Source organism: Aptenodytes forsteri, unplaced genomic scaffold, assembly GCF_000699145.1.
Source record: "Aptenodytes forsteri isolate BGI_AS27 unplaced genomic scaffold, ASM69914v1 Scaffold257, whole genome shotgun sequence".
Lineage (NCBI taxonomy): Eukaryota > Metazoa > Chordata > Aves > Sphenisciformes > Spheniscidae > Aptenodytes > Aptenodytes forsteri.
In genome coordinates, this window is record NW_008795194.1 from 5,099,014 (window position 1) to 5,122,249 (window position 23,236).

The following is a 23,236-nucleotide window of genomic DNA, read 5'->3' on the forward strand; positions in this document are numbered from 1 at the left end:
ACTCAACTTCACAGTTCGATACAAATGAAAAAAGTTAGTGATGCTGAAAACATTGCTCTAATATTTTAATGGTTCAGGATATATTTGCACTTTTATTCCATCTTTGCTTGCAGCACTGCACAGTTATCTCTGCACTACTTATTATTTCCAGTGACTCAAAGTGCTGGAATTATTAAACCTTGTTCTAACCTTCTGCTTTTGTACCTTGAAGTACTTTCCTCATTCCTAATGCAATCCGGAACTCAAAAGGTCAGCTATGCATATTATATTGCAAGGCTTCTGGTATTTCCTTCCTTTGAAGGTGTAGGTTAAAAGAAAACAAAGACCTAAGCCACAATGACAGTTCAAATATAGAACTTATAATTTACTTTCCCTTAGCTCACATGGCTTGCAAGACTGAAAGAAGAACAATCAACACCATTAAAATAAACAGTTCAAAATCTTCAAAAGCAAGAGATAGGCAAGGCCAGTTTGTAGGTGCCACAAATAAACTAAAGCCTTCTGTGGTATTTTGCTAACAGCAATCTTCCTTTGCCATACAAAATCTTTAATTTTCACCTAACGTCCAGCCACAGTGCAAGCAATAGTAGAATTTCTCTGCTATTCATTCAAGTCTGAACAGCATTATATACTTGCATTACAATATAACAATATTAGTCCTTTGTATTTTAGTTAGAGGGCAACAAAGCAGTAGGGAAGTGAATCTTCAGAAGAATAGTGAGTGCATACAAGCACTAAGACACGATGGTTTTTAAACAGTTGTCATCATCTCCCACCCCGACCAAATCAATAACTTGATTATGGAATAATCTCCAGTTTTTCAGGGCTTATGCTCCATTGTTAGTTAGAGCACTAATAAAAGACTTGCTCTAGTTTTAGCTAAGCTCCCAGGGAAAACCAAAATTCCAGCATAAGTCATGCTCTGAGTTCACTGACAGTTTACCAGAAACTGTCCTGTAAAAACATTATTTGTAACTCAACTTGTCACATTCTAAACTGTTTTCTCTCCTTCTCATGCCTAAGCAGCCCCCCATGCCTGGGCAGCTTTCTTCAGCACCACACACAACTGCAACTACTCCACTAAGCTGCCTTACACCCCTATGATGCTCCTGCACCTGGTGGGACAACCATAGCTAAGTCAGTTAAGAGATGCACATAAGAAGGAAGTTTAGGACTTACTCCTTGAATAAATGCTTTGCAGGCTCACCCAAGCCTTCTGCCTCATTCTGTAAGACACAGGTGTGCTAGCTACCTGAGACCATTTGAAGCCAGGAGCCCTAAGTCAAAGGGCACCACATTGTTACTGGATCAGAGATCATCAGCAGGGTAGACTTCTGAGAAGGAAGGTCAGCCTCACTTGCTGCTCAAAGCAAGTGCGTTTTAGTGAAGAATGCATTTGGGCCCAGCACTAATTGACAAAAAGGCAATCCTCTGAGCACCAGTAGATTCATCCTATTGTTTTTTAAAATCAGATATATTGTCCAAACCCCTTGCTCATATCAGACCTAGAAAAACCTGTCTCATTTCAAAATTTTAGAGTACAGCTTCCTAATTTTCAGTATGTCTTAAACACACACATTTATATCAATGCTACATTCTTGGGGTTCCCCACCAATTCAATGTCAAAACTGATTACATTTATTGCCACCTAATCTATTTGTTTCCAGGTATTGCATACCTAAGATCAGCTGCTGTTGGCTTGTATATCCCCTTTTGCATTTTTCTATATCCACTCCCCCCTGCCACTTCTGAAGAGTGATTACTTAATTGTGAAGTAAAAGATGGTTATTTAATATTGTAGCTAGGAGGAAGAGTGTTACTTGGTCACAGATTAATAAGTACCCCGACTTTTACAGTTAGCAATTCAATTCATGTTAAACATGCTTTGTCATCTTCTGTAGTAAGGTCCTAAACCCTGGAAGGAAAATAGATTACTCTGAGAATTTGTTAATGCCACTGGCATATTTTGATTCTCCCCTCACCCCCTTCAGTGGCCTACTTAAGATTTTCATTTTCTGCACTGTAATAATTTGTTTTGGGTTTGTTGTTGGGTTTTGATTTTTTTTTTCCTGAAATGCATTTAGTGTCTCAGTGTTATAATCCTCATGTTTAAAGGATGTAGACACAAATACTTAAGGAAATTGGAAACATCTCCAGCTCATTCCTGTCATAATGAGTAATTTTCTCATTTCTTCTATATACCTTCAAATTATCAGAATGAGAACATTGTTTTTTACTAGAGGAAAAACTTTATTTCAAGTTGAGTAACTGTTTCCTCCCACTGAACAGAGATGAAAGCAGGAGCATCTGACCTTTTAAGGTAATAGTTTCAAAACTAATATAACTTCTAGAAGCACCTATTGCCATTCTACTTCGAAATCCATGCTCCCTAAACATTATTTAAAGCCCTTCATTGAGGATGGAAAGGGGTCTCTAAATACCTTGCAATCAGCCAGGTGATGCTAGTTGAAGGACTTCAGCCACCTTCAAGGGGTTTCACAGTTGAAGCCAAGGGCTTCAACTATACAATTCTCTTTCATCCTATTTAATTTCCAGACCTTTCATTGGCCACACAACATCTAGTGCCATAGGCTAACTTAAGTATTGCTTTTTTAAGCCTCCTTAAAACATGAAAATTGTCACTCAGAAAAGACACAGATAGACACTAAGATGTATTGAGTCCCTTCTACAAGCAGCCACCTGTACAGAAACACGACTAAGCAGCCTGTGGCACAGCCATTGCTTTCCTTGCACTTCTGGCCATTGCACCCCTGGCTATGCTACACATCTGGAAGGAAGCTAGAATTTTGCTACATTTATTTTCTTCATTTTCCTTGTTTAAATACAGTGATGACCAATTCATCTTTGAATTCCACCATCCAGTGGTTAGCTTTTCATCATATGCATTTGGAAGTTTCTGCAGATTGTCAGTCCGTACCTCTACACCAGGTTTAGCTGTCCCTGATGGCTTTGTGTGTGGTGAAGTATTTCAATGCTGCTGTTAAATAATACCCTTTTCCTCAAAGCAAGCTAAAATTTTGGTATGTAGTGTGCAGCCTTGGATGCAAGTGCTTCAGGCTAAGTAAATGAGCTCAAACCTTGGGGAAAACAAAACTACCAGACTGACCAGAAGTGAAATTTATGCTTTGACTTACACACAGTGCATTATCTCCTTTACTGGCTCATGTAAATAGCTACCTGAGGAATTAGTAAACTGTAAAATAACACCTCAGCTGACTTTGTCAGTTTTCAGAAGTAGACTCCCAGTTTGACTATTTCTGAGCAAATAGATTGTAGGCTACTGATTTAAAACCTCATTAGTAGGAGTTCGGGAGGAAATCTGTCTATGATGGAAAATTTTACACTCAAAACTTGTCTTCTATCTCAAGTGTCTTTGCAAGCTAACCAGTTGTCCGGGCTATTTCAGAGCATGTTGTTCCTTTTATTGCTACATATTCAGTTACACCAACATGACCACTCAAGTACAGGCAAGTGAGGATACACACTCATACCATCAGGTTGTCACAGGCACATATGTCTGGTTCACCTAACCTGTAATTAGCAACATATAGGAGATTCACATATTCAGTAAAAACACTGCAACTCTATGCTTTCCAATGTATGGAAGACTTAATTACTCCTTAAAGGCTTTAGCACAGATGCAACACCACAGGCTCATTCCTGTTGCTTTCTTGAACACGCATCCTGCTATTCACTACTGGCTTCTCATCCTCCCCTCTCCCCCAGCTGGGTTTTGAGATGAGAGGCATGGTCCCTTCACACCTTTACTAGATGGCATTTCATACCCTGTTGTGAACAGAGCTTGGCCATGCCCAAGAGATCCATGCTCAAATAACCATTTAGTTTTCTAAATAATGGGAATCATCATGTGTGTCTTTCCCCAACACCGTCTTAGAAGTCAAATGGGGTAGATTCCAGTATTTTAAGTTTTACACCCATAGGAGTACTACAAGGAAAGCAAAAAATTTCTTTAAAGTAGACTTCAAGCCCAAGAGTTTTGAGTCCAAAAGTCAGTTTTCAGAAGGGCTGAGAAGAGCAGACTGGAAAGAAATCATCTAGTATAAAGTTAAGTCAAACACCAGCTACCAACACAACAATTACTGTTTCTTGGGGGGAAAAAAAGTTGTGTATGTTCATATTTTGTCCATCCAGATGACAGGTCCTGTTTAGCTTTCAAGGTTCCATACAGTGAAGCTATTTTAAAATTATAAACCACTGATCATTACTTGATTACTCATTACCATGTAAGTGAATTAGGAAAACAACACTAAGCATTTAATAAAACATAAAATAGATTAGCAATTTAATGCACAATTGTTCTATTGACTTGTTTTCAGCAAGCTTTCTCAAAAGATTTAAAAAGTAACTGTATAACACTGCTGTTTATAGTATTCATTTTGCTTTTTAAAAAGAGGATAATATTTCATTATTTAATTATAATAGAAGGAACCTGAAACTTACCATTAATACTATAAAAGTATAACAGTCAAATGGATCGAATGCACAACTGTGTGTTTATGTTTGAATACTCAAAACCGGGAAGAGTACTGCTCATTATATTTACCAGTAAATATATGTAGTTATAGGAGGAGCAAGTACCATCAGTCCTCACAAGGATTGCACAAGTAGGCTAAATCTGTAAAACATGCAATTCTTGTGCAATGTTCTTCTTTAACTTCCATTAAAAGGTAAATGCAGCATATGGAGTGTTTCTGTAATATGTTTCTCATCTCTTATTATTAAAAACATTAAACCATTGAGAAAGTTCAAGGCTTATATTTTTACTGTGCAGAGTAAATGAGCCTACACATGCCTCTGGTATCCCATAAATTCACTGTATAAAACCTTTAAAGGTTGAAACCAGGTGTTCAAATCTGAAAGAATTATATGCAGCAATATCAGTTAGATATATTCACTCTAATACATAAAGTGCCTTAAAAATAATATTTTATAATCCCTGTGTTATACTAGTAGATATTTTCCACACTTGTCTGTGTGTTCAGTGCTTGTAAGTGCCATGTAACCATTTTTTTTTTTTTACTTAAAAAGAAGGGGCAAATCCTTGTTTTATTAGCTGTGATTTTCTATGTATTGGTTCAATTAATTGCATAATTCTGTTTGTAAAACTATGGTTTAAACCTAAGGGTACCAACTCACCAGAAAAAGTATGCACTGAATAAATCCCACTGTCACTGCTTAATTACTTGATCAAACTTGATAAATATTGGAGGGCAAATAGAATCCTGAACTCCCTCTTGCACTTTTCCTCTGTCAAGTTTTTCTCGTGCCACTGTCATAGGCTGTAGCAGCAAACCATGGATAACATCACTAAACATGCCAGCTTTTAGAGGGATCTTCCTCCTTTTACGTTTTCAGCTACCTTTACCCATTTATTACTGTTATGCAGGGAAGGAAAATATGGGTGTCCATCTTAACAACCATGCTAAATAAAATACATAGGGGCAGTGAAAAAAAATCTTTGCTTAAACCTTGGTCCCACTGGAGGCAGGAGTAAGACTTTCACTTACTGCAAGGTCAAGGTTCTTACCCCATTATCCTTGTTCCCACCATACAAGAGCAGATGTCAATAGCAGGTTTGGATGATTCACAGAACAAGCCACAGCAGGGACATGAGCAGAATAATAGTGCCATGTCTGCCTCAAGTGAATACAAACAAGGGAAAGGGAAAACATCTGGGGAAGAAGCACTTGTTCCACATGATCAGAAGGTCTCTGCAAGGGGAGGAAAGGGGCAGTATGTGGTTTATCACATGGAGGAGGAGAAATTGCGAAGTATAGAGCAAGCTACACTGCTTACCATACTGTCTACCAAACCATAGGAAGTGCTGAATTGGGGCAGTTAATTAACCACCCATCAGACAAAGCTCCCTCTTTCTCCTGTGCAGTCATAGGCAGTAGCTAGCACACACACACATTTAGCAGACCAGCCTTGCTGAAGAGCTGCCAGCATCCTTCCCATGCCCTGGAAGCAGATGCTGAGTGCAGCTCCTCACCGCCCAACTCCTGTTGGGGAATAGATAGGAAAAACGAGGGCTGGTCCTCTTTTTCTAGATGTTGGACAAAGCTCCCTCTTTCTCCTATGCAGTCATAGGCAGTAGCTAGCACACACACACATTTAGCAGACCAGCCTTGCTGAAGAGCTGCCAGCATCCTTCCCATGCCCTGGAAGCAGATGCTGAGTGCAGCTCCTCACCGCCCAACTCCTGTTGGGGAATAGATAGGAAAAACGAGGGCTGGTCCTCTTTTTCTAGATGTTGGCCAGCCTTGTACGTGTACTCCTAAGCAATGCTCCTCCTTCAGGTTTCTGCCTCAGCTATCTGGGTGGAAATGACTTAGCAGAGGGCATTTTACACCATGTTTGGGTGCTCTTGGCTCAGTTTAGCTGTTGATGTAAAGAACACATGAAGCACCAGCTCATATCAGTCTAAATTACCATATGACCAGACCTTTCCTAACCTGCCAACACAAGCTGCCTCATCTCTATAGTTAAAGTACAAAAAGAAGGTTTTTTTTCTAGATTTTTGTTTGCTGCTTAAGTAACAGACTTGCACAGTGTTTCTTTGCGAAGTTGCACACTACTACATTTAAGCAAGAATGCTATTACCCATGTTTGTGTTACCAAGGTCTGAGATAACCCTTTTATTTCCACAAAAACATTTACATCTGTCATGGGAAAAGTACCACATGCCGCTAAAATCACCTCCACCACTTCTGGCTTTCACTTCAACATAGTAAGAAAGATGATGTGAACACTGAATCTTTGACACTTGTGACCAAGCTAAATTCAACCCTATACTCTTGCTCCCTTTCCCTCTAGTAACCACATCTGCAATTTCACATCTCAGATCATTCCTCAGGACGTTATAGCCACATGAAGTCCCCCTCCCAGCCTCCAGTCGATGCTGGGCAAGAGTGACTTCTCCAGATTCTCCAACGTGGTGGGATCCTGCTTCCCAGTGCAACAGTGACACTCAGTTAAATGCATTTGCTGGGGATGGGGAAACTATGTTACAGGGCAGTGTAAAGTATTTCTCTATGGTCATGTGATTTCACTCCAGCCTACATTTAGCAGACAAGTGCAGCTCAGTATTACCGAAGAGCAAATAACAGAAAATACTGTCCCTAGGCTGAGGGCATTCATAACCATCTTTTAGTAAACCACCTTTTACTGGAACAAAACAGACAGTTGAGCAATTCTCACTTGCAAAGAGTGAGACAAAAAAGAATGATGAAAACCAAGGTAAATAACTAGTCTAGGCATTATGCATTATAGTTTATTGAAGTAATTAGACAAACATACACACACTTGGAAACGTATAGATAATTTAGGAAGGAACAAAACATGAAAAGAAAAGGTTCATAAATAAAATACAAACTAAAAAAACAAAGTGTGGTTAGCCTGACAATTACAACTGTTTAAATAATTAGAAAAATATGAAAGTAAGTCTCAAAGAAAATTAATTCGAAAAATATCAAAAGATGTTTAAGAGGGGAGGAATATCTAGACAAGGATCCACACTATTATATATTACCATTGGACAATGGCTTGAACCTAATTTAGAGTCCTCCCTTCCTGTAGGGCTTCTAGCACTACTAGAAAGACAAATTAGGAAGCCTATCTCCTTTACAAGTCCATGGAATAAGATGTCCATAATACCCAGCTGTTCCAATATGTTTAAACTAATGGAATTATTCATTTGTCTTTGATTTTGAGTGAATAGTGAACAAGCAGGTTTAAAAAGTAAGACTTGCTGGACAAACCCAAATGCCATTTCGGTAAACTTTTAATGCATCTCAATGCCTAACAAAAATTAATTTCCTCTTAATTTGAAATAGTCATATTATGTTTTATAAACACTGAAAAAATGTGATTCAGTCAACAGTAGAAAATAATCTTATCTTCCTTTCCTCTGTTCTACTTTTTTCTTTTCTCCCATGGTAGATGAGAGAATAAATACCTTTTAGAGAGTAGGTGTTTAAGACTGATCTTATCTTATACCTCTGGGCACAGCACATGAGGATACATTGCCGTTTTCTTTTAGCTGCAAAGGATTTCTTGCTACAAGGACATGGTCACTACTGTTCATAGGAGGAATTATTATCAAAGGAATAACACGTAATGATTACAAAGTGTGAACATGCAGGCTGGGGCTATCAACATTTGTCCTTGCTCTTAAACTTGTCTTTGTTAATAATAAAATAAATTATCTAAATTGATTCATAATAAAGACAATCTTCCCCACAGGATAAGAATCAAGACAGTTGGTTTCCTTCCCTTTATTCTGTTTCTGCAAAAGAAGCCCTCTTTTTCCACTGGGCTATTTACTAATTATGAGCAATTAATCATTAGTCTGAGAGTTTATACTATGGGATTTTGAAATATTATAATTAGGAAGAACTGAGCATAACAATTGTTTGGATATATTTTTCTGCATTTGCCAGTGTCCTCCATAGTTGTTTGGTTTTGAATTGGATGCAATTCAGAGATGGGAGCAACAGCAGCTAATGCCAGGCTCAGGTCAGGTCCAATTTCTTTTTAAAGATGTTGGATAACCATATTTTATTCCAAACCAAAAATATGTTTAAGCTGGAACAGAACCAGAATGACAGTCTGGGAGAGCTATTTCACAGTTTAAGAACCCTATTCATCAATAACTGATGAAGAAACACTTAAAAAGGGGATTTTTGGCACCACATGAAGTGGTTAGAATGGAGCGCAATGTACGTTCATTGAATAAGTTTACATTACAATGACATTAATCAATGTGGGGTATTTAGCATGCCCTTAAGAATACAAGACTCAGGAGGAACAGCACAGATTAGTGAGGTGAATCTCAGAAGGTTTGGAAGTTCAGGTTAGATAAGCATCTTGAGACTGACTGCTTAAGAGTAGTCAGTCAGACCCAAAAAAACCCCGCATGAGTCGAACTTGTTACAAGTCATTCAGCAACAGCATTTTTTAGAATGCAATTGGAGCTGCAATTTTTTCTTCCAGTGGCTCAGCAGCATGAAGTGGGCTGAATAGGGCACCAAAATCCTACCTATGAGAAGACCATTCCTGTTGCCCTTGTATTGCACCCACCTAGGATCAGGAAACAAAGCAAGATAAGTGTGCAGCATTTCAGAAATTACACCACAATCTTATTTTAGGAGGTTCAGCTCCCTGGTCAAAACATGGCACCTGGTCAGACAAGCACATTAGGTTATATAAAAATGTACAGATACACTGTAACATGATTTCAGTTCACCAGATGGTGGTATTAAGGTACTGCAAAAAGCACTAAAACAGTGTTTGAGCAATGTTTGTTTGCCCCAATATGTTTCTTTAAAAGCACTGGATGTATCAGGAATATGAAGTGCTCCATCTCTTGCTCCCTTAGTGAAAATAATTTTTTTAAAGTCTGCTGCATATAGTAAGAATCATCAGCTTTTAAGGCAGCATGCCATATGGCATTCCTAGATTAGAGGTTAACTGGAAGAAAATCCCATGGAGCCTAGGGGATACTCTCTCTCAGGGAAAGAAGATGCTTCCAGTCGTGTTTTTCAGGGTCATTTGTCTCTGACCAGATACTGTGGCTCCAACTGAAACTCCTGTGCAAGCCTTGCCGTGCTCCATTCCGTCTCCTCATAACCCACCCTTGGGACAACATGATTTAGTTCACCAGATGGTGGTATTAAGGTACTGCAAAAAGCACTAAAACAGTGTTTGAGCAATGTTTGTTTGCCCCAATATGTTTCTTTAAAAGCACTGGATGTATCAGGAATATGAAGTGCTCCATCTCTTGCTCCCTTAGTGAAAATAATTTTTTTAAAGTCTGCTGCATATAGTAAGAATCATCAGCTTTTAAGGCAGCATGCCATATGGCATTCCTAGATTAGAGGTTAACTGGAAGAAAATCCCATGGAGCCTAGGGGATACTCTCTCTCAGGGAAAGAAGATGCTTCCAGTCGTGTTTTTCAGGGTCATTTGTCTCTGACCAGATACTGTGGCTCCAACTGAAACTCCTGTGCAAGCCTTGCCGTGCTCCATTCCGTCTCCTCATAACCCACCCTTGGGACACGTGCTGGTCTGCACGACACCCCACAGACAAATACTCTTACACATTAACTGCGTATCTTGTCTTTTTTGTTATTGTTCTACCCAATGTACCCATATATTCGTATTTTACATTTTATTTAGTACACTACCTAGGTATGAAACGAAAGGTCTGTTTAAAAGTTATATGACAGAAGAAGCTTCTTTGCTACTCTGTAACAGTGTTTTTTACTCCCATATAGGTTTATAACTCGAGTTACGCAAGACAGAATCAGACTCCATTCTGTGAAATAAAATGTTCCTGAGATTGAAGAGCAACAAAAAAAGATACTTGAGAAGATACTGACTGAGACCTGGGAAGCCTCATCTACTTCCAAACTTCCTATAAAAATAGGATTAAACTCTCCCTATGCCCACTCATAATGCAAGAGCAACCCCCTCCCTTTCCCCTAAAAAAAACCCCAAAACCAACAGAAAACACAATCAATGACTGCATCAGACACTGAGTGAGGAGAGCCACCTAAATGCTAAATACAGCCATGAAGACTTCTTTCAAAAGCAGTGGAAGTTTCAATTACTGTGAGCACAGCACCAAAAGAAGAGCATGCATCTCATGGCACAAGTCTTGATGACACCTGAATCCAAAGCACTGCTAACTGGTAGTCACTGAATCGCAGGGGAGAGTACTTACTTTTTCAAGTCTAGGTCTTAATTGCTAAACCATGTGGGGCAGCAAACTCAGCAGCATCAACACAATGTATTGTACCAATAACACACCAGTAAGAGGAGACGTATTTTATATGTGAACCAGAAAAAAACACAAAATCAAAAACCAGAAACCGATCACGGGAGGGCAGTCAGACAGAAAAGAGAAAATATTATGGTATCGTTTCTATTGCATATCACATAAACATGTAACTGTTCAGCAATTACTCAGCAATTGCCAGACAAAGGCAGGCTTTATGTTTTCTTGAAGAAAACACAGGGTAATTATGCCAACTTCCCTGAGACACTACTGTAGCTTGTAACGATTATGCTTTATAATAATGAATCATCACAGAGGATAGCACTAATCAGCCATAATACTAAATGTAAAAGCTATTATTCATGCAGTCCTCACACTTATTACTGTATCAATAGATTGCCTACATAGTTTCCATACTATCATTAAAAAAACTGTGTGTGCATATACATATTTATGCACTCAGCCCACCAGGTCTTCTGACTGGATCTGGTTCACAATTAGCTCTTTTTTTTTTTTAAGCCTACCAGATCTTCATCAGGAAAGAATACAGCCAAATACTGTTAAAAATATAGGTCTTTACGCTTTGAAAGCCCAAGATCTGAAAGAGGCAGGCAGACATGAAGGCATTTTTCAAAGGACTAAGAGCTGGATTGGGCTCTAGTCTAGAAAGTACAAAGGCTGCATATATTATATAAGATTGCTCTCATTACAGAAGACACCATAAATCTTGAAGAAGTAGAGATAACTACAGAGAATCAAAGGACTGAAGAAGAGGAATTCCTGCTAATGTACTTGTACTCTGAAGAGTGACTTTGTTTAAAGGGCAAAGCCACATTCCATCATCTCTGAATCTCAACAGCGCAGTCAAAATTGCTCCCGGAGCAAGAAAGCAGTTCTATTTACTGCTCTTTCAAACTCCCCAAGAAACTTGAAATTCAAGCCAGTTAGTTCTAACTTGCAAAAATCTCCATAAGTGTGGGTAAAGAGCACATGAAGTCATACCACATTTATGCACCTTTTAATCTCAGGAAAGAATACAGCCAAATACCATTAAAAATATAGGTCTTTACGCTTTGAAAGCCCAAGATCTGAAAGAGGCAGGCAGACATGAAGGCATTTTTCAAAGGACTAAGAGCTGGATTGGGCTCTAGTCTAGAAAGTACAAAGGCTGCATATATTATATAAGATTGCTCTCATTACAGAAGACACCATAAATCTTGAAGAAGTAGAGATAACTACAGAGAATCAAAGGACTGAAGAAGAGGAATTCCTGCTAATGTACTTGTACTCTGAAGAGTGACTTTGTTTAAAGGGCAAAGCCACATTCCATCATCTCTGAATCTCAACAGCGCAGTCAAAATTGCTCCCGGAGCAAGAAAGCAGTTCTATTTACTGCTCTTTCAAACTCCCCAAGAAACTTGAAATTCAAGCCAGTTAGTTCTAACTTGCAAAAATCTCCATAAGTGTGGGTAAAGAGCACATGAAGTCATACCACATTTATGCACCTTTTAATCCTGCGGTCTTGGGAACCATACAGAGCATGGAACAGGCAAGAATTTGAAGAGGGTACTGAGCAGCTGGCCTTGGTTCAGACACAATCACCACTTTCACTATTGACACCTGGGCCACAAGACCCAGTGTATACTTTTTGATACCTGGGTCAGATTCACAGGGCTGACAGGTGTATGTAACACCTTATTGTTTAAAATTATGTAAGAGACTGCAAGCCTGTGAACATCCAGTGATCAGAAACACTGAGTAACACAATGCCACTTCTAGGTAGTCACTAAAATACAAAGCCCACAGTTTAAGGGTTCCTTTATTCTTTCTTCATCTGAGCTCAGTCAAGTTTGGCATGGCTGGCTGTAAACACTCACTAATGTTTCCACATAATCGAAAGATAGTAGATAAGACTAAGCATAAAGTGTTAGAGTTTGCAGTTTTACATTAACATCTTGAATGGCACTTTCTTAAACTGGGCATGCTGCATAATCCTCTACCTTTGATCTAGACTTAACAACCACTTTAAAAGAAAGGATTCCTTTTTATGTTTTACAATGTGCAAGGCTGATTATAGTAGGCTATGAATTGTTAGGTGTCTGTCCTCAGTTATATGCTCAAATGTTTAAACATTGAGACAGATTTTTGAACTCTTCCATAAGTAGTTCACATTAATAAATCCAGATGAATGCCCCAGCTTTCTCTATCACATAGGACGATTACACAGTGTCTGAGTTTGTATGAACTAATAAGACATACATTGCTGAAATATTAACCATTATTCCCATCACGTTCTGGGATTTGAAGGGTATTTCAGTCTCCCTGTTCAATTGCACGAGAGCTGATAAAGTCCTCCTTCACATGCATTTATCTACTTGCATGCCTTGCACTAACTGCAAAAAGAAACCTTCAGTTTCCGAGAATGACTGCATAGATCTTTTTACACCATTCAGCTCTAGCTCGTTGTCAGGGCTAAAGCAGCCCGTCACAACTTGGACAAGCTGCGTGCTTGCTGACAGCCTGAGCCAGCACTGCCTGCAGATGACAGCAGTGCCCAGCAAGTTACAGCACAGTGTCCTGTGGGATCCTGTCACCTACAGCAAATCACAAGAGGGACACCTGGAGAGGTTTGCTTCGGAGAGCTATATGCTTCTTTCCTATAGGGAATTAAAGCTGCCCAGAACAGCTGAAAAGTTTTTCTCCTGATCTACTGTTTCAGTGGCACTACAGTGCTTCATATAACATTACCTTTACATGTTTTAATCCAATCCATCATTCTGAACAGTTAGTGTTTATAGGAGTGACATACTTTGGGACAGGCATCTTCTTAATTCATGTGCACATATTCCCAAAGCACAGCAACACTCCTGCACTGAATCATGTTATTTTAGGTCCATGAAGATGAATTGGTTACTGTTCTTAAGCCATTTTGCATGCCCAATTTAACTCTGGGTTTTTTGCTTCATCTAATGTAGAATTCACATCATTCTGGTTCTGGTTCTAGGACTTCTATTATTTAGTTCATGCTCTACTTTTAATAAACTTCTTTTACATTTTAGGTTTTTTGAATATTTTATTGTAAGCAGTGTGACAGTGCTAAACCTATGCAATAACAAAATTCAAAGGTGGGTGGTGGCTTAATGTTCCATTGTCTGAGTCAGATTGTTTGATAGGCTTACTTTTTAAAGTAAGAAATAGTTTGGATTCTGTCCAAGGTGAGAAAAGCACCAGTTTAGGAAATGAACAAATATTAGCTGTCTGAAAACAGAAGCAAAAATAAGAACCCCCCACTGTACTTCAGGTATCTCTTGGGTCTCCTCTACCCCCAACTCCTGGCACTCAAAGGAAGAAAGCAGCCTGAAAATTTAAGTCAATGACTTATGCACTAAAAAGCCTTTTCTCTCAATTTTTTTTTTATCCAAATATCCCTAGCTGATGATTTTTACTATTGAGACATGCTATCAAACTTGTATTTTGATAAACAAAGCAAACAAAATATCATATCAAACATTATAAGGTAATAAGTGTGGGACAGAAAACATTTTTTGCTCCAGGAAGCATAACTAAGGACACATGAGGGAACAGGATACTCAAAAATAATCATATAACTTTTTTTTAGAGAGACAACCAGACAGCTCAAGGAGAGTGCAGGAATAGGGGAATCTACTATTTATACTTTTTATGACTGAATGTTTACAAGACTTTCTCCAAGAGGGCAATAAAGGTTAATCTCTCATTTTAAGTATCTTTTGCACAGCATCTATTTCTGTTAGAAACACTGTGGAAGACTAACGTTTTCATTATTTATAGTGCACATGTATTTATTGACAAATGTATTAATGGGTTAATGGACAGTAATGGAAAATTTCTTGCAGTCAGGCCAGGTTCTTTTGCTTATATTCTTCCAGTAGGATTCTTGTCCTCTCACTCCCCCTTGGGAAGGCTTTCCAAAGGCACAGGTTACCGAGATTGCTATGGATGCATTATATCTGCAATACTATACCTTATTCTTGCAGCCCATCAGCCATATTCCAGGAGCTGGTATGCATAGCTGCCAGGCTAACTTCTGCGTCTTACCTTCATTGCAGCATTCCAGCTTAGGCTAATTTCTCTAGTATATAGAGCCAAACTAGAAGCTTTTTACATCTCTTGCAGGTGAGAAATAACTCCCTCAGTAATCCCATTGAGCAAGACTAGCTCTTGTAAGTCTCATTCATGAAGTCTTCCTCCCCAATGACTTGAAAGTGTTATTTTTGTCTGTTACCCCATCCAATTAAGGCAATAGGTTAGGAATGATTTGCCAAACTATATAAAACTGCTCTGTACTTCTTAGTCAAGTTTTCTTACTGTTGAATGTTGTTGCTTCAAAGAGAGAGAAAAATGACCACTGTTAGGAAACCGTAGCTTCTGCCTTGCAGAAGAGACACATGCAGAGGAACTCAGACTGCAAGTGTGAAGACACAGGGCCAAGATACACACAGCAACCCAGTGCAGCTCTCTCACAGCCAACCCTGAAGCTGGTAATAGCCAAAAGTAATTATCTGCGAAGAGGTCAGCTGTATTCATTGGGAGGGATGTAGGTGTAGAGCAGCAGGGAGATTACATGAAGAAGCTTCCCAGTGCTGTGAGGAAACATCAGAGGAACAGTGATCTCATGGGGTGGAAATGCAGAAGGAGAGACCCTCTATGTATGGTTAAAAGCAAAATTTTTTTAAAGTATTTTCAGAAACAGAAACAGCTTATTTCAGTACTGTGGTTACATAGACTACATCTGTCACAGCTGAGGAAGGTTTTTGCCAGAGGGACTGTCAGAAGTCAGGTAGATGGACACGTCTAGGATTAATGACAGGTAGCAAAGCATCACAGTTTGGGGCAAGGAACATGAGAGGGATGGAGATGCAAAGAACAAAGATTGCAGAATTAAGCAGACAGGGTGTTCCTTCTCACAATGGGATAAAAGACTTGATGAGAGGGGAGATAAGTTATGTATAGTAGAGTTAAAAATCAAGTGAGAAATCTACATTTTGCAGGTGTACTGGGGCAGTGCCAGGATCCAGAGTTAAGACTGTGGGCATGTACTTTAAGTCGCTTGTTCCTCCTTTTCATATCTATGCACCTGCAATTTGATCATACATATCTTATCAAAAAGCAGGAAAGCCAGACTTACAAATCTTTCGGTTTTGACCTCTTAACTATTTGGCCAAATAGCAATGGAGGGAGCTTAGGGACCTTAATAACATAAGAAGGAAGAGCTTCTGTTTGCAGAACACACTGGGTAGCAGATGAAAAAAAAAAATCTCTATCACTGAACAGGGTTTCACCAGTTATTCGTATTTATCACTTAGCAATATATTCAAAATGCACCAGGTGGGATGAGCTAAGGGAAGCAGGTTTTCTCTGTTTGGTGGATTCATGCAAGGTCTCACAAGTAACATAGTATTGAAGTGAGAAAAACATTTTGTTTCTGTCCACATCTCTGGAACCAGCCAGCAGAAGAGCAACTGGAAAGAGCGGCCACCATTTTGGAAAGCAAAGAGGCTACAAGTACACCAAGATAAAAAAAAATCCTAGTACATGAGTAATATTAAGGTGTGCAGATGAGATGTACAGAAGACACGTGATGCCTCCTCATAGTGAAGTGGTGCATGTGACTTACTGGAAGCAAGGGCACATGGAAGCACAGGCGCAAGGCCCTTCAGCATAGAGTAGCTTCAGTAAATAGTAGTTGTGACAGGACAACCAAAGGCTGAGGGAGAAGTTTTCAAATTCAGATTGTGACATCAGCAAAAATTTAATGCCAACAGAAAATGATAAATTGTTCATATCTGCAGTTACAAACATCATTGGTTTTTTCCCAAACAACAAAAGTGATCAAATGGAAATAAGCTGTCAAAACTACACCCGCAGAGACAATTTCAAGGACAAGCTGCATCTAGAATACTTATGCACTTGCAGCAGGGTAAAAAAAAATAATCACACTTTAGACTACCTTTTTTATTTTTACATATATAGACATATATATGCACACACACACACTAATTACAGCTGAACATAGGCTAAATTTCTTTTGGTTTGAAATGTGGAATTCAGCTGAGGTCCCTCTCCCCACAGCCAGTTCACCAGCCCTTAACTAATGAGCCCCTACCCAGTATAAGCCTGATCGAGCTCTAAAATAAGGCATGGTGCAGCATTTTTACAGTGCCAGGATAAGGGGTGGGTTCCAGAGAGGAGTGTGGAAAGCTAGAAAGGGGACACAGAACTTGCCGTAAAGAGAAACCTGCCAAGCAAATCCCCAGGCATTATGGAAAACCAAGTGACATTAGTGTAGTTCATGTTCTTTCCCTATATCTCCAGCAATGGAGGTCTGGAAACGATGAGCTCATGGCAGCACTGGTATTTGAAGTGTATAATTTTTCATTCAGCATAGCTTACATATTTTCAGACTAGAAATCTGCCAGTATTTCCTTGGGACAGAGGCAAGAATATCCTAATACAAATTCTATTCCCTTATACAAAACTATTTCAGTAAGAATTATGCTGAAAGGATGAGAAACAAAAATAAGCAGTTTTAGTGAGAAATAGTCAAAGCTTTTTCTTTTTAATTCATACCAACATTAGCTTTTTCGTGTTGCTCTGGGCCATGCAAAAGATTGTCATGTGCATGGCACACCTGCTCCTTTTTGGGCTTGGCATCAACTCCTGTTTTATTTCTCACCTCAGTCCCAGCTCAGAGAGCATAAGCATGAGCAACAACCACCCCACCATGCTGGTGCGTAGCCAGGACACCCCTGGGGTTAGGGGGTGCTGGGGCAGGTTCAGGTGCAGGGGGGCTCTGCCTCAGGGACCCCTCCCCGCACCTCTTACTGTTTTATCAGGTCCTGCCCATCTTCAAGTGCTGGGCTTCCCCTGTTGACACACACACAGAGACACTGTTGTGAATTAAACTTTAAAAACAAACAGAATGCAACATTGCTTGCAGTAAGCACTACAACAGCAGGAGGGCTCTGTTAAACATACTGATACACCACCAGCTCTAGAACAAAAAGCAGCAAAAAAATATACGCTGCTTACCAAAACAGCACTACTTTGAGCTAGTTTTTTCCCCCATAAGAGATTTGTTCTCCATGTCAGAAAAATCAAAAGGCCTTTTCTCATTGCATTGCTTCCTCAAATACAGGATGTGTATTAAGTTAGAAGACCTACATTTGTTAGCAATACAGAAATTACCTCATGGACCACAGACTGTCTCACATACAGCTTTCAAGCACCACTTTATTTAAATAACGTTACTCCCTAGAAAGAAAAACAGTGATCAAGGAGCATAATATATAATTTCTGGCCTGGGGAGTGTGCAACCTTATTTATGTATATCAAAATTAGCCAAAATGTTTACCAGACCTTTATAACCTCATACATGAAAGTGCAAAATGCAGTTCTGCTTGGAAAAGCAGCCCCAGAGAAATGGTGTATCATTGAGTCCATTCTTTATTGTATCTCCATCTTTCTTTTTCTCAATTTAGAAAAAAATCATGGAACAAGTGATTGAGGTGTAGTTTTTTCCAGCCTCCAGACCTGTAAGTTTACAATAGGATCTTCCCTTCCAACCCTTACAATATGACCGATACAGAGGACAATGTGCTAACACAGGCTTTTAAAAATTAAAAGATTGTCCTTCTTAAGCTCTACATACAGTGCCATGAACAAAATCAGCAACATTCTTTTTGAAAGAGGAGGTTTTTTGCTATCGTATTTCAGCTATGAGAAACCCTATTAGAACTCCATAAAGACAGAATCTACACAACTAGATTTGAAGCTTCCCCTATTTGCCAGCCTATCTCCAAGATGGATGGAAGGGCTACAGAAGAGGAAGAGCCCAGGACAAAAACACTGGTGCTCACCAGCTCTCATGCATCTCATGAACTTCTTTCTAGGGAACAGGCACAGCAGAGAAAAACAAGAAAACACACAGCATATATTAGGGAGGTCATTTAGGACTTGCAGAAGGAGCACAGTAAAGACCATCTTGTAGCCACTAAGCTACCAGTGCAGACTAGGGATTGTAGGTACCATTGTGCTTGCTCAGAAGGTTTTTAAGTAAACTGCTATTTTTCAGTGCTAGCTTCAGTCTGAGCACAATTCAAGTATACTTGAATACAGAGCACTCTACAGTAGTTCACCCCTCAGATTAAAAAAAGTATTTAAATGTCATGACCAAATCCATGAAGAGTGAACCTATTTGATGATGGGACTTGGGCTCTTCATCAGTAGAAGAGTTTTGGTGCTCCCAAGCCTGAAATAGCCACCAAGCACCAAGGGACTCTGGAAACCCCCAGAGGCAAGACACCAGAGCACTCCTGGATTTTCTCCAGCCTTCGCCAGAACTGAGCTTTTGCTTCTATAAAATATGGCAACAGTTTTAGCTTACCACCAAATTCTTAAACAATCTCATAATTTGCCTGTCCAGTTATATTTGTGTAAAACAGACTATTATAATTGTTCTAGCCAATTGACAAAAAAAAAATATTTGTCTTATGCAAGGCTGTAAACCAGGGATCGAGGAGCATTCTGAGTGGGTAGACCAAGTAGACCAACACTGGTGGCATGTCAGCAACCAAGGACCTCCAAAACTTTTCTTTACAGCATCAGAATCACCTTAGTCTTTCTTCACCCAGCATTAGCTAGCTGCTTTTCACCTATTATTTCACCTGATCCTTTCTAAAAATATGCTCAGAAAAATGGAAAGAGAGCTGACCATCTTCTGCAAATTGTGACCCAAGCCAAAATCACCTCATCCCTGCAAGGTGTTGAAAGAATCATTAGAGCACATCTCCAGGAAGAAACGTCAAGCTCTTCCTACTGAGGAGGGCTGCTCATGACAAAGTCTGCCTTCCACTTACAACAGCACAAGATCATCCATTTTCATACCCCTAGTCAACATATTACAAATCAGTCCCAGTGCACTTAACAGTGTCTGGAGAAAGCAAGATGGTCACTATGCCTCAAGATTGACCCCTGAGAAAAATCCACCAACTCACAGGATTTAAATACATTCACTGGTTTGGAAAAGGGTTAGACAAAGCTGGTGTTTTCTGTCACATTATTAACAAGAATTAGCTTGGTGCCTTCCCTTTCTTTGAGCCCAAATGAAGTTTAGGAAGTTTGGCTACTGAAGTCATTAGACTAAGTAAAAATGGGTTGGTGTACCAGAGACAAATCAGAACAGCTGCAACTTTGAGATTCATCTTATATTATATCCAACATTGGTCAGGTAATATTGTTCAATCCACCTGCTGAAATGTAGTCTGAATTAACTTGAAGCAGTAATGCACACTGAATATATTCACAGTGAGAAAACACCAGATGAGACTAGACTGATTGCAAAGGTTTCAGCAGGTCAGCTCTAATGAAGCAGTTCAGCCATCATATTGCCTATTTTTGACCTATACTCCCAGTATATTTTAGAGCATATTAAACTCTGGTGAGGCATTTTAATTGAGAAAATTAATCTATTCTTACAGCATTAGAAAGTTGAACGCTTCACAACAGTTCAGTTTGCCCTGCAATAATATTCTAATAAATTTTTTCTTATCTCAGCTCTGCATAAGGTTTGTACCCCTAATAGCATTCAGTTTACTAACATGCCAATGGTACTTCCTTCCCCTTCCCCCACCAGCCAGGAAAATATCTTAATTTCTAAGATGAGGCATTTTTTTCCCCCCACTGTTATATATATTGTTTCCCTTTGTTTCACTCTCCAAATACACCTCATTTGCACATGTAAATATTTGAAGGACCTAAAATTTCATCTGGCAGATCTAAGATGTTGATATTCCCGTTTAAACTTTTTTTTAAACTAAAAAGTATTTCTTTTATTATCAATGCATTAAGACCTCTGCAAATAGGCTTCTTTAAGACCTAAAAATATTGAGGGTTAGTGCCTCTGCAAGTGTACATCAGCATATTTCCTTTGATAAAACTGTGTTTGTTAACAACAGCCAGGATCCAGTCCCGACTGGATTGTCTCTAAAGTAGATAAAAGTAGTGCTGAACTCTGAGGCATGAGCCAGTACCAAGGAGATTTCAAAGACTGACTGCTTACGTTTCCCCAAAGTTAAATTCAGATTGAAGCCACCCACTACACTTTAAAGAGCTTTCTTTTTTCAAGCATGGTAAGCAATTGACTAACTTGCTTGAAAAAATTGCACATGGAATAGTCCAATGGATACAGTTCTGTTTTGCAAAGGTATCAAGGATCAGTAATCATATGCTCTAACTCTGAAGCATACAGGATACTTGATGCAAAAGTGAACACAGCTCTGAGCAGTCATTTTATTTAAGAAAAAAAGAACCTGTCAAACTAAACATCATAATCCTGTAGCATCTGTTCATAAAGTGAAATGCTCCTGAAAACTGACTGAAGCTTTTGCTATACTACAAGATAAGATCTTGGCAGATAAAGCTGCTGCAAATATTCAAGATGATCTTATGCATGTGCTGGATCACATAACAGGTTAAGGCACTTCCTTCCATTAGTGAGTTGGTGCCTCTTTCTGTAACTAACACTCTTGGTTTTTATTTTAGGCTGTGTGGGAAACATCATTTTGCATTGCAGAGTCCTTCAATACCGTCCTTCACCAGAGGTTAGGATAATGTTTAGTTACTTGCTCAGTAAATAATGACTGAGAACATGCATTTTCCTTGCTGGTGGAGAAAGGCACAATATTACCAAGTATTTTCTCTGCTAGCTGTGTTCCAGCCACCTCATAACTTAACAAGAAACAGGACAAGTTAAAAGGCATGTGTCCTACTCATAAAAAGCCTGTCGCATGCAGTCTGTGCACACAGTCCTGTGCATGAACTGACAGTGTGAGCTAAGCTCCCAACCCTCAAACTCCTCCGATTCAGGACAGAGGCCAGGCATAGCACTGTGCCCAGGCAGCACCTCTGCTGCTGCTCCCATCGTGATCGTAACTGTAGTTTCAACAAAAACTCAAATTGCTTTTGGCTCAGATGTAACAAACACCTAACCTTATCTTTGCAAGGCAATGTATACAAAAGTGCAATACAAGACTACAGGAAAGTAATTTTTATTTTTTGTAGACAACTGAAATGGGATTCAAGACAATGAAAGATATAGTCTTTCATCTTTTCACGGTCTTAGCTTTGTGAGCAACAGTCTAGCTCAATTATTTGCAGATGACATAAAGACTACTGCTGAAGGACTACAGATCAGTTATCAAAAACATCACCTGAATATATACGATGCCTGTTGGGCTTGCCACAAGGCTAATTCTCAGTATCCTCTATTTGCCAGGGGAAACATTTCAAATAATTATACAATTACAGAAAGCTGCATGGAAGAGTTCAGTATGGATTATTTCACTTAAATTCACACTCTTCATTGCTTTCTAGAGTCTCTTAGATTGCCCAGTACAATTACATAGCTCAGAAGACAAGCAAAACACCTTTTCATTACACTTTAATAGAAATAAAGTAGCAAATTTCATAAATGCAACATATTAGCCAGAATTCATACAATCCCGATGACAATTTAGGGAATTCTCTGGTTTTTCTTTTTGCCTTCTATTTCCCTGATAGTTTCACGCCTTCATGGATTTTGGTTTTTTCCTTGGGGGAGTGCTGAAGCATACTATGCTATTTACATAATTCTGGCCATTGATTTCAATGAGAATAAGGCTAGAACCAATAACGCATGTTATCATAAAAGCAGCTTGCAAACTCTAACTAGCTAATTCTTACCACACTGCTGTGAAGGTTCAATTAGTGATGCTATTATCCTCACTTTACACTGCAGAAAGAATTGTAACACAGAGGCTGAGTGGAAGCATACTATGCTATTTACATAATTCTGGCCATTGATTTCAATGAGAATAAGGCTAGAACCAATAACGCATGTTATCATAAAAGCAGCTTGCAAACTCTAACTAGCTAATTCTTACCACACTGCTGTGAAGGTTCAATTAGTGATGCTATTATCCTCACTTTACACTGCAGAAAGAATTGTAACACAGAGGCTGAGTGACTGCCGAGGGCCTCAGAGGGAAGCAATGTTTGTACAAGAAAATAGACTAAGAAAGAAGCTCTTGGCTCAAAGGGCACAGAGCGCTTTTCATTACTGTGAAAGGAAGAGAAAAGCAAGCTTTAGCTAAGAACACCCTTGTCAGATGTTTAGGTGGAAAATTAAGGTAGGACAAAGAAGCAGTAATAAGGTAATCTCTTTAATCATCTTAGATGTATCTAACTTTTTTAGCATACTAAAAAGCATCTGTGCTTATGTGGCTAAAAATGATAATGTAGTAAGAACAACAACATACACTTCCTCTATACACTTTCACATTTAAGCTGCTGAGAATATGAAGGAGATAGATCTACACACAAAGTTCAGGCAAGTTT